This window comes from Ptiloglossa arizonensis, chromosome 11, assembly GCF_051014685.1.
Source record: "Ptiloglossa arizonensis isolate GNS036 chromosome 11, iyPtiAriz1_principal, whole genome shotgun sequence".
Classification (NCBI taxonomy): Eukaryota; Metazoa; Arthropoda; class Insecta; order Hymenoptera; family Colletidae; genus Ptiloglossa; species Ptiloglossa arizonensis.
In genome coordinates, this window is record NC_135058.1 from 14,601,476 (window position 1) to 14,618,132 (window position 16,657).

The window sequence follows — 16,657 nt, forward strand, 5'->3', positions numbered from 1 at the left end:
GAGAGAGAGAGAAAGAAAGAAAGAGCGAACGAGCGACTCCGGGAGATTCGTCGCGTACCTACCTCGCTTACGGCTGTTTCCAACGGAAAAATTTCCTTTACGTAACGTTTCGGAGCGTTTTTAGGGCGAGCAGTTGGGGTAGCTTCGAGAGGGGTAACCGAGTCTCCGAGTATCCCGGTTAACCCCTTAGCCGCACCGTTCGTTTTGTTATTGAAAATGGCCTCCCGGTGCTGAATCTTTCCTTGCTCTTACGCGTTTAGCGTTACGTTCGCTCGATTGCAAACGCACAATTATTCTCGGTCGGTGCGTTACGCGAATAATTACGCGAGGGAAACAAGACGCGCACCGTACGCTGTTTTCCGCGATCGCTCATGATTTTATAACCGCGCCATATGCTGCATTCCGCGATCAAATGGTCAACACCGCCAATAGATTCCTACGTGCGTCGTTCGTGTTCTATTGGAAAAGTGTTTCGATGTTTCGCCAGCGGTGCGGATAACCTCGTTCCGGCTGTCCGGTGACTGCGGTGCATCTTCGAATTCCCAAGAAAGCTACTTAGCCGCAATGCCGATGAAACCTCGAAACGTTTTCCACGTTCACTTGTTTACGAAAAGACATCTGTCTAACCGTTGGAATTCACAGGCATTTTTAATTTCGCATCTTCGAGAAACTTTAACCGCGAAAAGTACTACAAAAGCAACGTTTCAGGCGCGCAAGATTATCAAGAGTCGGAGAGACTTCCAGCGACGAGATTCAAAGATTCGGTTCTTCTCGGTTTATTCTCGGTTCGACGTCAGCGTGAGAATTCGATCCTCGCGCGAACATTCGTTTTGCATCGAATCCCGCGCAAGGTTCCGTCGTTTTTCGTTTTTTTTTTCCTCGTCACGAATTTCAAAGTTCAATGTTAACCGTCCCGTTAATCGCCAAACGAAACTTTCGTAATTCGTTCGATCGCGAGACAATGCTCGTTCGTAAAGCGAATCCGACTTCAAACGCGGTACACAACGCGTTGAACACTTCGAACGCGGAAGTGAACGTTCACTTTGCTTCGCAAATTTAAACTCGGCGTATAAGCAACGGGAACGGTTCAATGTGTACACGAACGGTACGTGTAAACGATTAGAACGCGATGCTACGAGTCGAAGTAAAAAAACTCGAAGTTTAAATTCCCTTCTGTCGTCGATGAAGACGATTAGGGTTGTAGGTTTTTCCTCGGCTATCGAACGTTGCAATTATTCCGTCGACTTGCGAGATCACGAGAACTTTAATCGCCGGAAATTTTCTAAAATTAGCGTCATCGCGATCCAAATAGATCCAAGTATATCTAAATGGATTTAAATGGATCTAATTAGATCTAAACAGGGAAACGGTTCACGATGACGACGGAGACCGTTCGGACGAATGAGAGAACGCGGATGAAAAAGTACAGGATTTCGTCCCGCTCTCTCGAAAAGAGGCGGAAAGTTCTCGCGGGTTCCGACACTTTGCTCGTCCGTTTAAACGCGGAACGAACGTTTGCGCGGTGACGTCCGACCAGTATTCTGTCGTACTTTAAACGGGACTTTGCGTCGGGCCTGCGCAACGCGGATATCTCGCCGCCCGTAAATAACGTTTCTATTTCGCCTGGACGTATGCACGTATTCAGAAGTATTCCCGTTTATTTTTACGCGTTCATCGATGCGATGCTAAACCCGTTCGATCGGAGCTTCCATTCGAAACACCGCGCGCGGTTAAGTGCGCGCGAATGATTTAAATTCGAACTTAATCGAAGCACGCGGCGCACCGGGTTTTACTTTTCGCGATCTACTTCGTGTTTCTCCGGTGCGATTTACGACTCTTCTGAAAGAAAAAAGGAAAGGAAAAAAAACTTGTACGTTTATTACACGCGTCGGAGAAAACGATAAAAAAAAACGGTTCTCCGTTATTATTATTATTATTCTTCGTAACTTTCTCGCGTCGATCGTCTCTCGATTTCGAGAAACTCGTGGTAAGAGAACGACATCGTTCGAGAAAACGATCAACGCGGAGGCGGATCTTTCGAATCCAGAACGTCCGGGCGCGTTACCCTTATCGCAGACGCGTTTAGAATTAGACAGGGTTCGCGCATGACGAATCTCGGCAGAATGGAAACTCGATAGCTTTTTCCGCGTGCAAACGCGGTTGGACGCGAAATGCTGCGTTTGGCAAGACTCGAAGAACCGTAAACCAACCGTTAGTAGGTGAAAGAGCACGAGACCGGGGCACACGACGAACGCCCGAGCGAACCAGCGAACGAGCGAACGAGCGAACGAGCGAACGCGCGAGTGACTCAGACTCCGAGTATCCGCGTGACACACATACGCGCCACAAACCACTGCCATTGCTCCTTTCTTTCGACTATTTTCACGGTTTGTCGTCTACGGGATCGTAGGTGCACGTCGTGTACTCTCCCGTGTTTCCCGGAATACTCGATAAAACGCAACGTTTGCAACGGAGAACGAAACAACCTTAAGTAATTCCGTGCTCTTCCGTGCAGGTAAAGATCGCTACGTAAACTTTACACGTTAACTATTTCGAACCGTGTGTACGCTCGCGGAATCGTTCGATTATCGATCCTACGATTATTTATCGGGTTGTTCGGAAAGTTGTTTCGTTTTTTTTTTTTGGTGAAAATGAAACACGATTTTTTCAGAGTGCACAAACACTTTATCGAATTGTATATTCTCCGTTTTGGAAAACGAAATCGCTTTCCGAACAACCTAATAATAACTTTACCCCGAAACGAAAGAGAAAACACCGCGAAGCGGAAAGCAACGACGTGGAATTTTTTTTTTTTTATTCGTTTCGCGTTTTTGTTGCACGATTTACGGATACGAAATTGTTCGCGACGAAAAGGACGAATTTGAAACTAAATTTATAAACCAGATAATACGTAAAAATAAAATAGAACGTAGACAACGTAACGCGATATTTGACGTTAATTAGTATGTACCGTCCGTAATACTTGTTTTCGAGGAACATAGTTCGAAAAATATTACACGATAAAAAAACGTATTTAATTATTTACAAGGTAACGTATTTTTCGCAAAATTAGGAACAAACTTGCGCTTCACAGATACAGAGAACTTTATTATAACAACAATCGCGAATCGTACGAGCCAATCTTCGATCGACCGTACGCCCGGCGTTGTGGAGGGGATTTTTACGAGAGTTTAAAAGTTTAAAGCAAAGCGAACGGGAATGCATTGGAAAACTTTGAGAATCGAGAGCGAAGAGTGTTTTGTAAATGCACCGGTGCATAAAGCTTCGTAAACGCAACGCGTGCAAAGCTTGTCCTCTGATACAGTTTCTTTCGACGTGAACGATCGTAAACGTTATATTAATTTTTTACTATTCCCCAACGGCTTTACTACACCGTTAAGATATAAATATTGCTCGTAACGCGGTGAATGAACCTGTTTTACAAACCGTTTCTACAATTTGTAAATTCAATTTAGATAGCTCGGATAATTATTATAACGCAATACCGCTCGAAAGATCGTTTATTAGTTACATGCGCGTTGGATAAAAGCGCAAGAGTTCGATTATGATTTCTAAAAAGGGAATAATGTACGTTTTCGTGAAAACTTCGAAAAATGCCTCGAGACGCGGCTAAATATCGTTAAAGGTTGCAACGTATCCCGATTTCCGTAAAATTGGAAATTTTGCACCGAGAAGTGTCGAATTTCGCGTAGGAAAATAAATTGTAGCAGAGTACATCGACTGCAATAGATAAATAATCGAGGTTCGTTGTTCCGGTGCCAGGTGGCACGCGTAACGATATATTATTACCTAAAGGGTCGTTACGCGCAACACGTTTGCAACTGTTTCGGAGAAAAACTGAAAATTGTTACTCGCGAACGGTAATCGTCGTTATCTGAAAATCGTTGCAACGCTCTCACAACACTCGAGGGAAAATCCTTTCCTAGAGGCACGCCTTTGCTCGCGTGGACTGACATACGACCATTTTGACCTAAATAACACGGATAATCGGATCTCAATCGACGCGTTTACACCACGGACACGATCGACGATCCTCGACACGGTTTACGGTCAAGAAAATTATCTTTGATCCGTGACCAAAGCACCCCAATATTGGCTGCGAATGGGAAACAGATTTCGCGCGCGAAGAAGAACAGAAATGCACCGCGAGACGACCGAACGCGAAATGTAAAAATAGTTAATAACCGCAAATAAGCTCGACCAAAGCCGGTCGGTGATAAAGTAACGACTCTTTTGTTGCGCAAAATACGCTAGCCTAAATACGCGTTTCGAATTTGCCCTACTTTCCAAAGTAATCTTCCTCTTTGTTTTCAACGCGCTCGCCACGGTCCTACCTATTTTCAAAAATGCCGGATGATTTCTTTTCGGGGCCACGTACCTATTTAACGGAATCGCGTGCCATCTGGGGCTACGAAATTAAACATCGAAATTACGAAAGAGGAAACCTTCGAGGGATCGTCGAGAAAAAGGTAGCTTTTCGAAACCATTTTTCAACACGGATACGTCGCACACTCGAGTACTTGTGTATCGTTTAAAAGTATATAAAATCGGTTTCTAAAATTCATTTATCTCGGCCGGTCGGTGTGCCGTAAACCCTTAATTATTTCGAACGATTCTGCAAAATGCAACTTACCGAACCCGCGCTCGTCAACTTTGTCGTCGCGCACTCAAGATTCTTCGATTTAAAAAAGAAATAGCTCCCCGTGACGGCGCTTCGCGGTTATCAGAGTGGATTAATTCGCGAACACGACCCATAGAACGTCGCGTTCGCTTAGAAAAGAGGAACTCGGAAAAGAGGAGTAGTTCGACGACGTCGTTTCACCCAAAGCTACGTCGACCTCTCGATTCCAATCGAGCAGGCATATCGGTCGTGTCAGGAAAGTGGATCGGAGTAATTTTTTCACCGGCACATTTGTTTCGATAAGGCGAAGAGGAGAAGGAGGAGAAGGAAAAGGAGAAGGAGAAGGAAGGATCGTCGTCGTTCCCGAACGACACGCTTCGGATGAAACGGAATCGAAGCAAGTTCGAAAAAAGGCCTTCTCTCAAGAAATCGTATGGTCGTTCGGCTTTGTAGGTGAATGTACCGTTTGTTTTATTCCACCGTGGCACACGATGGATTCCCGTTCACCGCTACCAGAGAAAATCAATACACGGGCTATTAAAATTTATCGCGGCGGTTGTTTGCGCTGCACACGTTATCCAATTATTAATTAGTGGAAAGTGATCGTTCGTGAGATCGTTCTAGGCCTACGCGACGGTCTCGCGCCCGTTTAACGTTAACAGCGAGTCGTAAAAATCATTTTTACGCGCGATTGTTCGCTCGAATTCGCTCGACCGCCGCGCTCGACTTCGGCTACGAATTTACCAACTCGAATTCGATCTCGCGTCGCGCCAACACGGAATAAACTTTTCCCGCGTTCCAACGGAGCTGAATTAATATACTCCGTACAACTCCTATCGCGTCGGAGAAATTCAAAGAATTTATTTATCGGTAAGCGAGCAAAAGAAAAGTGGTTAACCGAGTTCCGAGTTGAATTATTTCATAGAAATTTTTCTTTGTTAGCCTACTTGAAAATGTAGCGAAACTGTTAAGCAAATAACACCGACACGCTCACGTGCACGGACAAATTTGTAATTTTCTTTTTCCGTTCGATTGAAAATATTTCGCGTTTTTTTTTTTTCTGGGAACGGTACGCGTTGACCGTAGGTTACGCGATCCGGATCGAAGTAACAATTTTTTCTTTCCGCGTCGTTCGTTTAACGACTTTGTTCGTCGTATCGAAGGAAAGGGCAAAAATGGAATAAAGTTCAAGAACATTGAGTTACGTGGAGGCGAGCCGAAAGGGCGAGGTTAATGGTAATAATACACGTCTCCGTTGTACCGAGGTGTACGTATACGTTTGAAAAGGAAAAAGAAGAACCGTGATGGGTTATTGCGCGAAAGAAGAAAAAGACGAGGAAAACGAAAGTAAAAAGTTAACGCGTAAAAGTAGAAACGAGGATACGTTCGACGCAAAGACGACGAGGTACGGTTACGCGTTAACCTAAATTTCAGAACGGTATAATATAAATACGATAAAATAATACGGACAAGGAAAAGAGAAGAGAGAATCAACGAAAGTAGAAATAATAGTTCCGCGGATACGAACGAGATACAAAATGAAATAAGTACGCCGCGAAATGAATATTTACTCGTTGAACGAGAACGCGCGAAGACGTCCGCGTTGAAATACTTTGAGAACGGATCGAAGGTTTTCATTCCTCTCGTATGTACGTTATTAAACAAACGCCGCGAGAACAGAAGAGACATTATCCGTGACGTTATTGTTCGTGGCTCGTTCGAGTTTGTATACTTTCTCCGCGAGGCGTTCTCGAGTCAATGGTCAGGGAATCTCTCGTCCGGAAACATTTTTTTTTTTTTCTCTCTCTCGAAAACGTTCGAAATAGGTGTGAATTATAGTCTCGCGCGGATACGTCCCGGAGATAAAACGTCTGAAATGTTACTTCAAAACGGACCGGTTTCGGTACGATACAGTTGCTCGTTAAAGAAAGTGCTTATTCCGTATCGATTCGCAACGGCAAGCCGTACTTGACCGTGAGAGAGTATTCGAACGAAAGTTTTCAATGGAAATCTACTTTTCCTGGACGTTCGCTTCGCTTTGCGGCTTACTCGTAATGGAAGTCACACTCGACGACGATAGTTGCCTTTGTCGATGAACGACGGCGTCGCCGCGATCCGCTCGATGAACAGAAATAATCGGTAAGGAATTGCCCGTACCGACGCGCCACGAATGCTCTATCCCGTATCTTCTAATTAGCTTCGTAATAATCGTATCGTTACGTTACGATCAAACGTTTTATTTCGGATCAGAAATCGACGAATTTATTTCCGTCGTTCGTAAAGTCTGACGCGAATTTTCAACAAAATGACAAAACTTATTCAACAACCTCGTATATATTTCTAAAATTCTTTTACGAAAATCCAAGAACAAACAATTCCACGTACTTTCACACGGGACACTCCGCGTCTCCGGATCGAAGTGTTCGTTATCGTTTTTTCTTTTCGTCCCGAAAACCGAGCTTTCCTTCTAACTCTCTAAACACAGCAAAGAAAACGTTTATTCCTTTTCACGTGCGAGATTGGCCGCGATCGTTGCACGGAATCGGCCGTAATACGTTTTACGGTTGTTTGCACTCTCGCGTTGTTTACCACCTCGGGTTTGATAATTAAATTCAGCACGGTGTAAAGCGCAGCGTAGACTCGGGTCTAGCTTCTTCCAGATGCGTTCAACCGTTAAAGGGTCGGTGTGATTAATGGCGGCACCGTTACGATCGCATTCGTGTCGCGAAACGTTCACGCGGAGAAGGTACGCCGAGATTTCTAGAGTTTACGGGTGTAGGTATCGATCGGCGTTGCATTCGGTCGCGTGTATCCTCGAGATAAATTTAGGCGGTGGTTTTCGTAGCCGCGGGAACGATTCTCGCTCGTTGAGATTCTTCGGTCCTCCTCCGAGGCGTTCGTAGCCAGCGAATCGCGAGCAAAGTCCGCGCGAGGTAAACCTAGACCCGAAACCGTGGTTTTTGGGCGTACACGTTGCCACGAGGATCGACGCGACGAGTTTTATTCCGTATCGGCTGAAATCGGCGCGTGTACGCGCGCACGCGTGAAAAAAGCGAGTAAGCTCCGGGGATTGGAAGCCTCGCGAAGAATGTCGGCACGGAATTCTTACGGCGGCCGTTGCCGTCCGTGCACGAAACGTGACACGTATGAAAATATATGGCGCTGCAGCGTTCTAACCTCCGATCACGTAGAAAAGCGTTGGCTTCTCGCAATTACTTAGCGGCCGTGGCCGCTCGTAGAATTACAGATACATCCCGATCGTTTCCTATCGCGTCGTACGCGTGACGGACGAGGAGCTCGCCTTCCATTATTTACACGATCGTTGAACGTAAATAATTTCTAAAAGCGCTCCCACCCGATAAGCCTTCGACGCCTACGCGAGTTGGTGACTCACCCTCTCTAGACATTTACGTGTTCCGCGACCCGGCCACCCGACGTTCGTCAACCGCTTTTCGACCTTCTTCAACGGAAAATCACCCTTGGCGACCGAGTTCGACAAGGGACGATGAAACTCGTACGTTAAATACACCGCGGAGAACGAATTCTTGGTTTCCTTTGCCTCGTTGGCCAAGTCTTGTCCTTTGTACTTCAACCCTTTGCACTCGAGAGTCGACACCTAATTCGGTGTACTTTGTTTTCGATCCGGGAAAACTCGGTGGTTTGGAATTCAAATTGGAATTTAAATATTACGTTCTTGTAGAGTGTAAACGCGTGCATTTGAAGTGTATAAAAATGTTCCGTTCCAGATTAATTTTACTACTCGAAGAATTTTCTCGAGGCGTTCCGGTAGCAAAGAAGCCTCGAGTGCAAAGGGTTAAAATTATTCGATCTTCTTCCCTTTGATGTGCGCGCACTGCAAATGCTCCATCGCTACGTCCAAATCTCGAGCCTTCTTTTCTGGTTGCATTACTTTTCGGGATACGATGCAATAGAACGTGATATCTTTGTAAATACCATTCTTTTTGTAAAAAAACTTCACACAAAAGTACATTACTTCGTACACGTGTACATTTACACGGAGAGTACATATAAAACACTAATACACTCTTAATTCAACAGCGAGTCCAATCTCTTTCGTTAGCAATGATAACTAGACGTTTGGTCGACGACTGGGATGCACAATCCGGTACACGTTTTTAGAATCCTGTTCCTAAGTTTGTAATTCAAGACTTAGATCGTAAAGCAGCAGCTGTCGAACCTCATTTTTTCGCCAAGGTTTCGCTTTACTTTTTCTTTTTCTTTTTCTATTTTATTTCGTTCGCGGTGCGATAAAGTAAAATAATTTTTGTCGCGAGCTAACGGAAGCCAATATCTTCTACGTCGTTTAGAATTCGAACGTTTAATCGCACGGTATTACCAGTCGGTTATGCAATCTTTGGATTCTAGCAACTATTTAAACAGAACGCGAGCAATTGTTTACACGTAGCGATATCGGACGAACGTTCCTTTCGCCTTTCTCTTCCACCTTCCACCATCGATCGCCGCACCCGCTACTCGAGTGTTCGCGATCGCGAAAACGATCGTCGCGTTGCAAACAGCGAACCGCGCGATTATTTCGCTTTAGTCGTTGGATCGTCTTTATTATCGTTTCTCGATCGTTTGGCTACGTACGGAATTATTTCGAAGGAATATATTCCGATCGTTTCGCAAACCACGAAAATAAATCGGTAGCCGTGTAAGTCATCACCGATGCACCGTGCACTTTTAAAGTTCGCGTTGCACGCGGTGGGTTCAATGTCCACCGACCGAGAGACACGGAACGTAACACTTACGCAGGGCAGCGAACGTGCCGCAAAGTTTCGACAAACGGTTAGGTTTCTACGATCGGATCGTTGTCGAGAGTTTCCGCGGGTTAACCCTCGGAGGTGCAGAGATACACCGGATGAGAAAATTTTATAAGTTTAATCTTAATTACGTAGCTACAGCTTGCGAGATCGTCGACCGTACGAAACGCGGTTAATCCGCTCGAATTACCCGTGAACCGATAAAGTCGTTTTAAAGCGTTTCACCGTGTAAGATCGAAATTTCCCCGATGAACGGTAATCATGGCGGCCAGGTTCGTACGATCCGCTAAAATTGCACGTCCTATTTGCGGAAGCGTTGAGTAATAAGCGCTAAAATTAGGAAGGTAAAGAAATTCGGAAGATAGCGTTCCGAGGCAGTCGCCGAAATCTTTATTCGTAAACGCTTCGGCAAATATCTCGCGACGAGGAGGCTCTTGATCCACTTATGGTAATGCGGCAGACAGCTCGTAGCGCTACTTCAGCTCGCTCGAGCGTGTTAGCTTCTTTTCGCGCGATACGCGCCTTTGCGCGCCGCCGAGACCTTGTTGTTCCTCGTGTTTGACTTTTCACCGAAAAGAATCAAAGATTTCGTGAAAATCCTCGACCCGAGTCGAGTTCCATCGACCGATGGAAACTGTACAACGTAGACGTTGTCACAACTGTCTTTTTAGATTATTGGGTAAATTTAGGTAAAACACGTTACGCGAAAATTGAGAGAGACTAAGTGGCCAGTTTCGTCGACCGATAGAAACGTGGTTACCGTGTAACGTAGAGACCGAAACAACCGATAGATTTTTAAGTAAAACACGTTGGTCGCGGAAAGAGAGAGAGAGAGAGAGAGAGACCGAATATCTATTTTCAGTATTGCGCGTTCGCAGGCGCGAAGAGACGCGATTTCTTGTATAGGATGGTCGTTCGATTCGCGAGTAGGGCGTAGAGTGCCGCAGGATCGAAATGACGAGCACATAGGTGTGGCTGACGCGTCATTTTTACTCGGTGTCGCGCGATATGCGCCGATAGCTGGCGAGCCGCCTCGTGCGCGTTTTACGTCTTGTATCGGGGCTCGCTTCGATCAGAAATCGATCGTCGCGGGTTCTTCGCCTTCCTCTTTTCCCAACAGCGAGCGCGGAAGCGTAAATCGTGGCGCCGTTTCTTCCAAAGAGACTGTTATTTCGTAGCAGTTTCCAATCCCTGTCTCGAATACGGTTCTACGACGAAACTAGTTTTCCCCGCTACGTCTTACGTATACCGTGCTCTTAACGCGCGATATCGACAAAGAACGAGCGGAACGGATACCTTTTTCCCGAGTTTTATCTCGACGCGGTCGAGTTTTCTGTTCACCGGGGCCCGTATCGGAGGTCACCGTGGCACGGTGGAATCAGCGTTTTCACTTTCACACGATTTCTAACCGAAGTTCAACGACGTTGCAGAATCGTAACGTATCCCTGTTCCACGCTCGTGCACGATCGCGTTGCCATTTGTTTCGAACGGGCGGCGCGCACACGTCGGTGTCGTCCTCTCCTCGCTTCCGTCTCGCGCTTGCACCATCGTCCCTGACTATTCGAACGCTCGGTGGAATTCGATCGGGAGCCTTTCAACCTCGTTACAACGCGTAGAAAATATCTCCGAACCGAATTAACACCGATCGATGTTATCGACGTTACGAGAGAGCCAACCTGCATCGCGAATTGAACATCTAACGGGCAAACGGACGAAAAAGTCCACGTCGATAGCTACTCCGAAGTTGCAACGTACAAGACGCGAACTCCGATACCGGTAAACTTTTAAATAGAATTAAAAATAACGAGTACATCGACGAATCGTCGAACAACGCTACGGTCTGCACAAATATCACGGATATTCTTAACCGTGGAAAATTAGCACGACGGTCCACGAGTCGAACTATTCCACCAGCTATTAGCACCAGCTCCATTTTTTCCTCTAACGATCGACGTTCCGCGAAATGTACCAATATTTCCGGAAAGTCGTTCCAAGTACGTTCCAATTGCCCCCAGAGCCTCGAAATAGACAAATTCGGCGTAAAAACCCTGGAATTCGTTCCTCTCGGTATGCCCCTGGAAGATCGATGTTCCTCCAGCCTCGGATATTGCACTTTTATTTATACCGATCGACGTTTAACGTTATTTTCGTTGCTCGACGTTACGTTTATATCGTCGAACGAGTATATCGACGGAAGTGTCCAAATATTTGCGGACGGTAACGTACCCGAGGTCACTTTACACGGTTTAGCGCAAACGAACGCCTCTAGGCGCCTCGCGCGTAGGCGCGTTTCCGCGCGGTAATCGATCACGGTAGGAAACAGTTTGTTCCGACTTTCGGTCGATTTGAGGTGTTACCTCGTAAAAAATATGGTAGCTCTCGAAAACCCTTTTAGAAGACGAACACGTAAATGTGAATGTACATCCAATTAAAAATCTATACGTAACAAATTTTAATAAGTCGATAGGGGCCCTGAATCGGATTGCAAAACCGTGTTTCTCGAGTTCGGACTTGTACGCGAATTCAAATTTTGTTATAAATTTTTGCACGTTTATAGTTCGACGCATGTATTACACTTTTGATACTATTGCTACTCGTACCGGGCCGTATAATACGTGTGTTGGAAGTTAAACAACCGAGAAGGGAAATCAATTCGCGAGTACCGTTAGTCGTTCATTTGGATTATTGTCCACGAATACCGTGAGCAAAGACACAGTCGATGGTCGAGTAATTTCAGAAAGAAGTTCGAAACGAGTCGTAATCGACCCATATGGTAGTTCTAGCGTTGACCGGTGTACGAACGTTCGATCGTCGTAACCGTGTGTCGTACGATATCTAAGAATCCAGCTCGGCACGTTAAAGTGTCCCAACCCTTTAAATACTTTATTACGCGCACCTGGCGCTACAGGATATTTCCAATCGAGACAAAGGGCCGTACACGATATTGGAACGGGTCGAGCGGCGGGGAGCGAGCAGTCGTCGGTAGTTTTCCGGAGAAGTTCGTTTCGCGATCGATCGGGCGCTCGAAGCTCACGACGACGATAACGCGAAGCTTTTCAAAAGGTTGGCGCGCGTCGGCTCGCGACCGCGCCGGGCAAAGACGTTGCATAATTCGGTGGCTCGCATCGTTTATCGCCACACCGTCCGTCGTCGTCGTCGTCGTCGTCGTTGTCGTCGCTTTTAATCTCGCAGCTGCGTTTAACCGCGGCGATACCGCCAATTCCCCGCGATAAAAGACCGCTTCGCGCAATAGCAACGCGAATAACATCGACCGCCGTGTTTTAAGGAAATGGAATCATCGCGCCACGAGTCGAATCGTCGATAGATCCACGGACATCCCGCGAGAACGAAAGCGCGAATATCTCGTTTACGGAACGAGAGGTTCGTTTCGTCGTCGACGCGTTCGCGATTCCATTCCCTTTACGTAATAGGTGTCCAAGGGAAGCCGTACGCGACCGACGCTACGACGAACATCGGTATTTCGGTTACCGCATCTTCGATTGCAGCGGTTTGGAATTCTTAAATCGTACGTACACCGATCGCGTAACGCGCACAATTTTCTTTCCCGTGCAACGACGATCGTTACGAAGTATCGTTGACGAACGAATTACGCGACGAACCGCGATATCATCGTAACCGTTTTCGAGCATCGCCGGCTGCAAAACGAATCGCACGGTGGTTATCGTTCGCGAATTGGTCGAACGAGTCGCGAGTCATCGTTAACGGTATTAAATGACCCGACACGTGGAACGAGCACGGACTCGTTTCGCGTACAAGTAATTAATCCAAACGTGCCCCGCAATACTTTCGTTGCTCGGTGTACATTCTTTGTGTCTTATGTTACCCTTTATTTGCAGACTGAACGCAAGAGAGGTTCGCAAAGTACGGCTTCTAGAATAGTTTAATGCGGCCTTGTAATCCGTAATGTAATCAGCGCGTGACGTCATTGTACCTACTCCCTAGTCCCGCGAGGATCAAATCGCGAAATATACCTCGAGGACGGGGCCGTGCCGCCGGTGACATACGCGGACGTTGCGAATCTTTCCTCGAGCGCGTCGCGATTCCTTGGAAACGGGTCCGCGCCACGGCTCTCGAAATTCCCTCTTTGCGCAAACGAGACGACGTTCACGTTCGTGGAAAAAGTCACGGCCACGAGACTGCGTTTCAACCTCGGTAAAAAGAACCGTTTCACCTGGAACACGCGTACCGAGTGCTCCGAACGTCGAAACGTTGGGTCGAACGCGAACGTCGACGGCAGCGGCGTCGTTGATTCCGCGTGAAATTGCACGCACGGTAAGTAGCCTCGCGTTCACTGGAAAATTATTCTTATTATCGTTATCGTGTCTTTGTCGCGCAATTGCAAGAACGAGCGTAGACCGACCACTGTCCGTGACTCGCGTTCGGCTCAATCGGTTTGGAAAATACAAAACACGATGTCGACGCGATTTTCTCGAGCGAACGTTGCTCGTGTCTTCTCGCGTTTACTCGTTTCGAGTTGTTACAGAACGGTACGATTTATAACGCGCGTCGGGATATAATCCGGATAGATGAGCGATAACCGAGGTCGTGCGCGCGAGTATATTTTCGAGATAAACGCGTCCAAGATCGAAACGTTCCCGGTGAATATTGCGAAAGGGTCGCGGTCGAACATCGCCGCGGAGTTTCTCGCGAGAAACGAAGCGATAAATACGAAACAAAAGATAAGAAAACCCTTTGGCGAGGGATACCACTTCGCAAACTCGGTCAAGCTACCGGCTACCTTCGATCGCAATTGTGCGAACCGTTCTTGAAAACTCTCAGCCTCGTTGCAACCTCGTACTAATCGAATTTTGTGTACCGTCCGAGCCGATCGAGAGCGCGTGTACACGTTTTTCGTAACAGGAAACCCGTATCGAGACCCACGGTTCTAAGGATACGATAGACGGGCTCGTTCTCGTAACCGTCGCTCGCGCTAATTGCGTCAACTTCCTTTCCAGTTTGCTCGTAAGTTTTTTTTTATCAACGCGTCGAATAAACAGCTCGCGCCGAAACGTCGAGTTCGCGACGCGTTTGCTCGAATCCTAACCCATGGACATCGACGAACGAATAAAAAAAAAGAAACGAAACAATTGGAAAAAGTCGGGCCGAGTGTTGACCGAGAAAGGGTCGAGTGACGCGTTTAAGGGGGTATTGCGACGACATCGCGCATCGTGGCACTTAACCTGCCGCTTCGTTTCTCATTGTACGCGCGTGACTAATATTTAAATGGCGTACGCGATTGCTCGACCTTGACTTCGCTCGCGATCGAAGGGCCATAAACTTTGCACGATTCTCGACGAATCTTGCTTACGCGAAGCTATGCGCGGAGAAATCGAACTCTGCGACCGTGACTGGATCGTCGTTCATTGATTCTCGTTCTAAATCGTACCTGCGAAGAGAACGATCGTAACGACGCGATCGATAACTGCCCAACGACGTTTCTTTAACGGTATTAGAAAAACGTAAAACAGTTATTAAAGTAATCGAAGTTGTTGAAAGTTATCTTCGTTTCGATAATTAGCCGGCTTAACTTTACGAGCGCGATACGAAAAACGGAGACGGTATTTCTACGATAATTTCTTATTCCTCGCGAACACCGATCGATTCAACACGTCGAAGGTCACGGCAGTCGCAAGAAACCAACTCCGATACTTGTAAACTTTTAAATCTCGTTACTCCCGTTGGCGATACTATAAAGTAACGAGCGCGTCTACGATTTATCGAATGCTTCTACTTTTTGCTTCTACTGTTTCCTCGAGTATGGAAAACTGACGTGGCAGTCAACGCGTTCGCGCGTTTACGGTCCAAGGGCGACTCGGGGCAATTTTGCAAAGCCGCGCGAAATGTAAAACGATACGTATCCGTTCGAGAGTGAAATTCATCGCTACGAAAATCGATAAATTGCTCCGAAAGCACGAAATACACATCGACGTGGATCGAGCGATTCGAGTTCCTCGACGAGACGTACATTAATTGGGTCGTCGCGAACAAAGGCAATGGAAACGGAACGTAAACAATATGTGTATTCCATTTCGACGAATCCGAGAGAAACTCGAGCCGTTGCGTCCTGAGCGCGAAAACTGTCACGGCGGAGATCGGCACGACCATTCACCGCGGCTATTATTTAATAAGCTCCAAGGCTAGCTGACCTTTGCTCCAGAACGAGCCGAGAACGAACGTCCAGACCATTTTCGAGACGCGACACGTCCGACTAGCGGACGAACTCGCGTTATCTCTGACTCACCTACGAGTCCCTGGACACACTTTACCGATCGACTTCGTTTCGCGATCGTTTCTTCCGTTCGACCTGCGATCGCGATCGAGCTTCGATCGAGGATCTAAAATTGAAATTATTTCGTAACGGTTAACCGATACGATCTTTGCGCAACTTTTGAAAAGCGAATAAAACGTTCTACAACTCACGGAATCTATGACTGATACAGAGACGTTACGATACTTTCTGAGGGAGAAAATTTTTCTCAATTACGATATTTTCCTTCCTACCCAATAGTTGACCTTCGAATCCCTGTAGGTCGAAAGGAAAAAATTCGTAACTGTCGCGTCCAAGAAACAGAGAAATGTCATTCACGTGAATATTTCCCGGTAATGATATCGGTATTTTGTGTTTCGGTCGCTGGGTGTAGGTATTTAGGTCGCGGGACAACGCGAACCTCGCGAAACATTTGAAATATTGGGCCAACTCGCGCGAAATGTTGGTTTCGATCGAACTACAAAGGCACGTAACGTTTCCGTGACTGGTGATCCAATTAATCGTACCGTTTCCTCTGCCGACAATTACGCGAACAATTTGTATTTCTTCTTCGATTACGCGCGTTCCGATGTTAAGATTACTAGATCGCGTACGTAACGTTGTCGTAAGTAACGTACAGAATCGAGTTCGGATAAATTTTTAAAACGATACGAGCGTTTCGTTAGATTCTTTTTACGCGTTACTTCGTTAAAAGCACCGACAACGCAGCTGATGCATCCACACGTTCGACTTTCGTGCGTCGCGCAACTCGAGCTCGGTTAGTCGTTTCGTTCGACGTCACTTGCAAACCGTTCCCGCCGAGAACGTGCAGCCAACCGTTGCGTATTTTTTTCCGCGCGTTAGCTGGAATACATCGGTTCGTTCTCGTTTACCACGTTTATCGACGCAAACGCGGCATTCGAGGACGGTCCAAAGCACTCCTCGGCTTCCGTGGCTTCCTTT

The 16,657-nt window shown here is 46.7% G+C and overlaps 1 protein-coding gene across 9 annotated transcripts in view; it reads left to right on the plus strand.

Moving 5' to 3' along the window:
* Trc (Serine/threonine-protein kinase tricornered) overlaps positions 1–16,657 on the plus strand; it is a 91,977-nt gene that overhangs the window by 65,441 nt on the left and 9,879 nt on the right. The window contains exon 2 of one of the 9 annotated variants that reach the window (XM_076323116.1): positions 13,284–13,719. The exons of 7 other annotated variants lie outside the window; for them this stretch is intronic. The gene's annotated coding sequence lies outside the window, so the exon portion shown is untranslated. Of the gene's footprint in view, positions 1–2,475; positions 2,516–13,283; positions 13,720–16,657 lie in introns of those variants that run through there. One more of the 9 variants, XM_076323118.1, reaches the window with a different exon arrangement.